We start from the raw sequence: 8,252 nt of genomic DNA on the forward strand, positions 1-8,252 counted from the left end.
TAAAGGTACGTCATGTAGATGCCCATATGCCTAAGAATCGTGCTACCGAAGAACATCAGAACAACGAAGAAGTAGATCGAGCTTCAAAAATTGAAATAGCTCAGGTGGACCTGGACTGGGGACGTAAGGGTGAACTGTTTGTAGCTCGATGGGCTCATGAAACATCAGGACATCTGGGGAGGGATGCCACATATAGATGGGCTCGTGATCGAGGGGTGGACCTGACCATTGAGGCCATCACACAGGTTACCCATCAGTGTGAGACCTGTGCTGCAATCAAACGAGCCATGAGGGTAAAGTCTCCCTGGAATAGGGGGAGATGGCTTGGATTTCGATATGGTGAGGCCTGGCAGATTGACTACATCGGACCACTTCCACAAACCCGCCAAGGCAAACGGTACATACTCACCATGGTAGAAGCAACTACTGGGTGGCTGGAAACATACCCTGTAAACCATGCCACGGCCCGAAACACTATCTTGGGCCTGGAAAGACAAGTGCTGTGGCGACATGGTACACCGGAGAGAATAGAGTCCGACAATGGGAGTCACTTCCGAAACAATTTGATCACTTCCTGGGCCAAGAGACATGGCATTGAGTGGGTGTATCACATCCCTTATCACCCACAAGCCTCTGGGAAGGTTGAGAGGTACAATGGACTGTTAAAAACTATGCTGCGAGCATTGGGTGCTGGGACATGGAAACATTGGGATATAAATCTACCAGAGGCCACTTGGCTAGTTAACAACAGGGGGTCTGAAAGCCGTCCTGGTCCTGCTGAAACCAAACCCCTACACACTGTGGGAGAAGCTAAAGTCCCTGTAGTGCAGGTGGGGAAGTGGATGGGGAAGGCAGTGTGGCTTGCCCCTGCCATGGGAAAAGGCAAACCCACTCGTGGGATTGTCTTTGCCCAAGGACCAGGGTATACCTGGTGGGTAATGCAGAAAGATGGGGCTATCAAGTGTGTGCCTCAAGGAGATTTAACACTGGGAGAAAATTAATCTGTCATCCAAGTTATGTGTTGTAGGAGGACACTGCAGAACCAATGACAGGTATACTTTGCAAGGAACCGGGCAAGTGCAACACTGATGTGAGCTAAGCTGGTGCTGGTGTCAAGAAAACCAACTTCGAGTGCCCTGAGTGACCACTTTGACAGATGAAGGCGAAACCATCAACAGTTTTTATGAGCATTTTGGGAAAAGACCTATAGAATAAAGAGAAGTAGAGACATAAAAATGCTTCAATGGACAGAAAACAATGGTGATGAGACCATCTATATACTAAACTGTACCTGATTGTGACAGAAATGTTATGGAATAAGGGGTGGAAGTTGTGTTGGGTCTGTCTGAGCTGGAGTCACCTTTTCCCTGCAGCAGCCCGCACAGTGCTGTACTCTGCACTCGTAGCTGGAACAACACTGAAGTCACTCCAGTGTTGTGTCTATTGCTGCATAGTGCTGGCACAGCATCAGGACTCCTTCCAAGTCCCCAAGAGACACGCACGGGTGCCGGCTGTCCCGTGTCCCGTGGGTCCGAACTCGGGCTGCGTGGGGTCCAGCCATCACGCTTCCTGGGGCTCCGGTCTTTGGCGACGCATGTGCCAACCGCACCGGGTTCCGGGTCCGACCTCGGGCGGCGCGGGGCTGGCTGATCCTATAATCTGGGCTCCGGTCTTTGCGATGCGTGTGCTGGACGCACCGGAGAGCGTGTGTGACTTCGGGCGGTTCGGGGACGGCGATCCCGAGGCCCGTGTGTGCGGCCTCCGGCGGCGCGGGTGCCGGCTGTCCCGTGGGTCCGAAGTCGGGCGACGTGGGTGCCTGCCGAGCCGTGAAGCGGGAGGCTGCTGCCCACCGGCTCGGGCTCTGGCCGTCCCGGAATCCAGCAGGTTCGGTCTCTTGCGGAGCTGCGGCAGGCCGTCCTGCCCTCCCGGGTAGCTCCTGCCGGAGGCGCGGGATGCGACCGTCCCGAGGTCCTGGGCGACGCGTGTGCTAGCCGCACCGGGGTCCGGGTCCGACTTTGGCTTTTTCAGAGACGGCCGTCCCGGGCTCCAGGTGTCCGGCCTCGGGCGGCGCGGCCGGCTGTCCCGTGTCCCGGGGATCAGAACTCGGGCGGGTTGGGGGCCGACTGTGCCGTGAAGCGGGAGGCTGCTGTCTGCCGGCTCGGGGTCTGGCTGTCCCGGAGACAGGGGGTTCGGTCCCGTGCGAAGCTGCGGCTGGCCGACCCGCGCTCCCCGTTTCTCTATCCCGGGGCGCGGGATCTGACCCTCGCAAGCCCCTGGGCTCCGTTGTCGGGAGACGCTTGTGCTAGTCGCAGCGGTGTGGCCGGCCGTCCCGATTCTCTGGGATCCGGTCTTGGGCGACGCTTGGGAGCCCAGAAGCTCTTGGGAGCCCAGCTGCTAGGGACAGCCGGCCCCGCGCCGCCCGAGGCGGGACACCTGGACACCGGGACCGCCGGCCCCGAGAAGCCGAGTTCGGCCCCGGACCCCGCTGAGTCTAGCACTAGACCGGTGCCCAGGGATTCGGGCCGGCCGGCCACCGAACCGCACGGGACCGAAAGCCCGCTCTCTGGGAAGCCGGCGGACGCCAGCCCCCCGCTTCACTGCACGGCCGGCCCCCACGCCCCCTGAATTCGGATCCCCGGGACACGACATAGCCGGCCCCCGCTATCCGACGGCCCCGGAATCGCCGTCCCCGAACCGTCCGATGTCGGACCCGGAACCCGGTGCTGCTTGCAAACGCGTCGCACAAGACCGGAGCACAGGGGCTCGGAAGAGCCAGCTCCCGCCCTGCCGGAGGCCGGACTCCCGGGCTATGTCCACATGTCTCTTAAATACCTTTAAGGATCGGGTCTCTTACCACTTCCCCGCGCAGCCTGTTCTAATAGCAAACCACCCCTTCCATGAAGAAATGCTTATTCAGTATCGAGCTATCCAGTGCAACCTCCTTGCAGCACCACGCCTCAGGATCCCGAGCTATCCCGACAGCTTCCACCCATCGGGAGGTCCCAGTTGTAATAAATGACCGAGTCCCAAATAGGCTTACAATTAATGTTTATGATTTATTAAAGGAATAGAGGTAAGCAAACAGCGCTGGGTGCGCCAGGAGTCTCTGCTCCACCAAGACGCACACAAGTTACATCAGGCGGCTGGTTTTTATGCTACTAGGCTAATACATATTCATTACTACTAGGCCTAAAGGCAGGGTTATTCTAATTAGTTCCCAGTAAATTTGTTTATAGGGAAAAAGTTAAGGTGGTGGTTGTTTAATGGGATTTTACTTCTTCCTTTAGATAGCTTTTCCTGCTGAGGATTAATATCTGTTAAAAAACTCAACCTTGTGGTTTGCACGTTGCATTGTATCCATGGTAAAATAAAATACCAGATGAGTAAGCTATCAAGTACAAAGACATGTTATTCTGTGAGTAAGGATAAATAACGTTTGGTTACTTATCTAATGGAAAGAATGCTCCTGGCAGGTGCCTGGACTTCTTCCTGATGCCACTGGGAAGAGGAATGGCTGTGCTTTCCTTCTTCTTCCTTTCTCTTCCCTCCTTTTCTGTGACGGTCCACCCCCCCCCACCCCCCCACACACACACACACGAATTTGTTTTGTTGTCCCTTGATTATACGGACTTGAGGAATTGTTTTTCTCAGCCAATTAAAATCTTACAGAGGCTAATGGTCCACAGTGAGAGAGAATTGGGTGGCCTTTTCAATTTAAAGGATAAAGGACATGGAAATTTCAAGTACTGTTTAAAACAACAGGAGTACTAGGTGCTTGTTATTGCAAGGTATTTTTTCCTGTAAGTGTCCTCCACGAAAGCTTCTTTGGGCTTGCTGTGTATCTTTTCTGTTCATCCATTCATCGTTTCAGATTCAAGTAACATACGAAATACAAAGGCTGTGGACAGACAACTACAGTTGTTGCAGATCACTTAAGTCATGTTTGCCCTTTTAGCCTGCCATTTTCTTGACATTCATAGCTCGGGATGCTGAGGCGTGGTGCTGCAAGGAGGTTGGTGGTCGGTGGCGCCCTGGGGCAGCCTGAATTGGGAGGGGGCGAGGCGGCGGGTGGTCGGTGGCTTCTGTGGAAAAGGCGCTTGTATGGGGGGCTGCGCATTCAGAGGAACCTTGACAGGCTGCAGATAGGGGCAGGCAGGAACCTTTTGAAGTTCAGGAGAGGGAAATGCCAAGCCCTACCCCTAGGGAGAAACACCTCTGTTTACCAGCACTGGATAGCTCGATACTGAATAAGCATTTCTTCATGGAAGGGGTGGTTTGCTATTAGAACAGGCTGCCCGGGGAAGTGGTAAGAGACCCGATCCTTAAAGGTATTTAAGAGACATGTGGACATAGCCCGGGAGTCCGGCCTCCGGCAGGGCGGGAGCTGGCTCTTCCGAGCCCCTGTGCTCCGGTCTTGTGCGACGCGTTTGCAAGCAGCACCGGGTTCCGGGTCCGACATCGGACGGTTCGGGGACGGCGATTCCGGGGCCGTCGGATAGCGGGGGCCGGCTATGTCGTGTCCCGGGGATCCGAATTCAGGGGGCGTGGGGGCCGGCCGTGCAGTGAAGCGGGGGGCTGGCGTCCGCCGGCTTCCCAGAGAGCGGGCTTTCGGTCCCGTGCGGTTCTGTGGCCGGCCGGCCCGAATCCCTGGGCACCGGTCTTGTGCTAGACTCAGCGGGGTCCGGGGCCGAACTCGGCTTCTCGGGGCCGGCGGTCCCGGTGTCCAGGTGTCCCGCCTCGGGCGGCGCGGGGCCGGCTGTCCCTAGCAGCTGGGCTCCCAAGAGCTTCTGGGCTCCCAAGCGTCGCCCAAGACCGGATCCCAGAGAATCGGGACGGCCGGCCACACCGCTGCGACTAGCACAAGCGTCTCCCGACAACGGAGCCCAGGGGCTTGCGAGGGTCAGATCCCGCGCCCCGGGATAGAGAAACGGGGAGCGCGGGTCGGCCAGCCGCAGCTTCGCACGGGACCGAACCCCCTGTCTCCGGGACAGCCAGACCCCGAGCCGGCAGACAGCAGCCTCCCGCTTCACGGCACAGTCGGCCCCCAACCCGCCCGAGTTCTGATCCCCGGGACACGGGACAGCCGGCCGCGCCGCCCGAGGCCGGACACCTGGAGCCCGGGACGGCCGTCTCTGAAAAAGCCAAAGTCGGACCCGGACCCCGGTGCGGCTAGCACACGCGTCGCCCAGGACCGCAGCCCAGGACCTCGGGACGGTCGCATCCCGCGCCTCCGGCAGGAGCTACCCGGGAGGGCAGGACGGCCTGCCGCAGCTCCGCAAGAGACCGAACCTGCTGGATTCCGGGACGGCCAGAGCCCGAGCCGGTGGGCAGCAGCCTCCCGCTTCACGGCTCGGCAGGCACCCACGTCGCCCGACTTCGGACCCACGGGACAGCCGGCACCCGCGCCGCCGGAGGCCGCACACACGGGCCTCGGGATCGCCGTCCCCGAACCGCCCGAAGTCACACACGCTCTCCGGTGCGTCCAGCACACGCATCGCAAAGACCGGAGCCCAGATTATAGGATCAGCCAGCCCCGCGCCGCCCGAGGTCGGACCCGGAACCCGGTGCGGTTGGCACATGCGTCGCCAAAGACCGGAGCCCCAGGAAGCGTGATGGCTGGACCCCACGCAGCCCGAGTTCGGACCCACGGGACACGGGACAGCCGGCACCCGTGCGTGTCTCTTGGGGACTTGGAAGGAGTCCTGATGCTGTGCCAGCACTATGCAGCAATAGACACAACACTGGAGTGACTTCAGTGTTGTTCCAGCTACGAGTGCAGAGTACAGCACTGTGCGGGCTGCTGCAGGGAAAAGGTGACTCCAGCTCAGACAGACCCAACACAACTTCCACCCCTTATTCCATAACATTTCTGTCACAATCAGGTACAGTTTAGTATATAGATGGTCTCATCACCATTGTTTTCTGTCCATTGAAGCATTTTTATGTCTCTACTTCTCTTTATTCTATAGGTCTTTTCCCAAAATGCTCATAAAAACTGTTGATGGTTTCGCCTTCATCTGTCAAAGTGGTCACTCAGGGCACTCGAAGTTGGTTTTCTTGACACCAGCACCAGCTTAGCTCACATCAGTGTTGCACTTGCCCGGTTCCTTGCAAAGTATACCTGTCATTGGTTCTGCAGTGTCCTCCTACAACACATAACTTGGATGACAGATTAATTTTCTCCCAGTGTTAAATCTCCTTGAGGCACACACTTGATAGCCCCATCTTTCTGCATTACCCACCAGGTATACCCTGGTCCTTGGGCAAAGACAATCCCACGAGTGGGTTTGCCTTTTCCCATGGCAGGGGCAAGCCACACTGCCTTCCCCATCCACTTCCCCACCTGCACTACAGGGACTTTAGCTTCTCCCACAGTGTGTAGGGGTTTGGTTTCAGCAGGACCAGGACGGCTTTCAGACCCCCTGTTGTTAACTAGCCAAGTGGCCTCTGGTAGATTTATATCCCAATGTTTCCATGTCCCAGCACCCAATGCTCGCAGCATAGTTTTTAACAGTCCATTGTACCTCTCAACCTTCCCAGAGGCTTGTGGGTGATAAGGGATGTGATACACCCACTCAATGCCATGTCTCTTGGCCCAGGAAGTGATCAAATTGTTTCGGAAGTGACTCCCATTGTCGGACTCTATTCTCTCCGGTGTACCATGTCGCCACAGCACTTGTCTTTCCAGGCCCAAGATAGTGTTTCGGGCCGTGGCATGGTTTACAGGGTATGTTTCCAGCCACCCAGTAGTTGCTTCTACCATGGTGAGTATGTACCGTTTGCCTTGGCGGGTTTGTGGAAGTGGTCCGATGTAGTCAATCTGCCAGGCCTCACCATATCGAAATCCAAGCCATCTCCCCCTATTCCAGGGAGACTTTACCCTCATGGCTCGTTTGGTTGCAGCACAGGTCTCACACTGATGGGTAACCTGTGTGATGGCCTCAATGGTCAGGTCCACCCCTCGATCACGAGCCCATCTATATGTGGCATCCCTCCCCAGATGTCCTGATGTTTCATGAGCCCATCGAGCTACAAACAGTTCACCCTTACGTCCCCAGTCCAGGTCCACCTGAGCTATTTCAATTTTTGAAGCTCGATCTACTTCTTCGTTGTTCTGATGTTCTTCGGTAGCACGATTCTTAGGCATATGGGCATCTACATGACGTACCTTTACAGCCAGGTTTTCTACCCGGGCAGCAATATCTTGCCACAGGGTAGCAGCCCAGATAGGTTTACCTCTGCGCTGCCAGTTGTTCTGTTTCCATTGTCGCAGCCACCCCCATAGCGCATTTGCCACCATCCATGAGTCAGTGTAGAGATACAGTACCGGCCACTTTTCTCTTTCAGCAATTTCTAGGGCCAGTTGTATAGCTTTCACTTCTGCATACTGACTTGACTCACCTTCCCCTTCCATGGCCTCCACAACTTCTCGTGTGGGACTCCACACAGCAGCTTTCCACTTCCGATGGCTCCCTACCACACGGCAGGATCCATCAGTGAACAACGCATACTGCTTTCTGTCTTCTGGCAACTCATTGTATGGTGGTGCCTCTTCAGCACGAGTTACTTCTTCTGTCGGTGCTCCGAAATCCCTGCCCCCTGGCCAGTCCATAATCTCTTCCAGGATTCCCGGGCGGTTGGGTTTCCCCATTCGAGCCCGCTGTGTTAATTACACAGCGCTATCCACTTACTCCATGTAGCATCGGTTGCATGATGTGTAGTGGGGATTTTCTCTTTGAACATCCAATGTAACACAGGTAGCCGTGGGGCCAAGAGAAGTTGTGCTTCCGTACCAACAATTTCTGAAGCTGCTCTAATCCCCTCATATGCTGTTAATATTTCCTTTTCAGTTGGGGTGTAATTGGCTTCTGATCCTCGATAGCCCCGGCTCCAGAACCCCAAAGGTCGGCCTCGAGTTTCTCCTGGGGTCTTCTGCCAGAGGCTCCAGGTGAGCCCATGCTCCCCAGCTGCAGTGTACAGTATGTTTTGCACAGCTGGTCCAGTACGGACAGGCCCAAGGGCTATTGCACGAGCTATTTCTTGTTTGATTTGTTCAAAGGCCTGTTGTTGCTCGGGGCCCCACTCGAAAGAGTTCCTCTTTCGAGTCACTCGATATAGAGGACTCACAAGCTGACTATAGCCTGGCACATGCATTCTCCAAAATCCCACAAGACCTAGGAAAGCTTGTGTTTCTTTTTTGCTAGTTGGCGGAGACATAACTGTTATTTTGTTGATCACATCCGTCGGAATGT

The sequence above is a fragment of the Aythya marila genome (genome assembly GCF_965140915.1).
Source record: "Aythya marila genome assembly, contig: HAP1_HAP1_SCAFFOLD_222, whole genome shotgun sequence".
Classification (NCBI taxonomy): Eukaryota; Metazoa; Chordata; class Aves; order Anseriformes; family Anatidae; genus Aythya; species Aythya marila.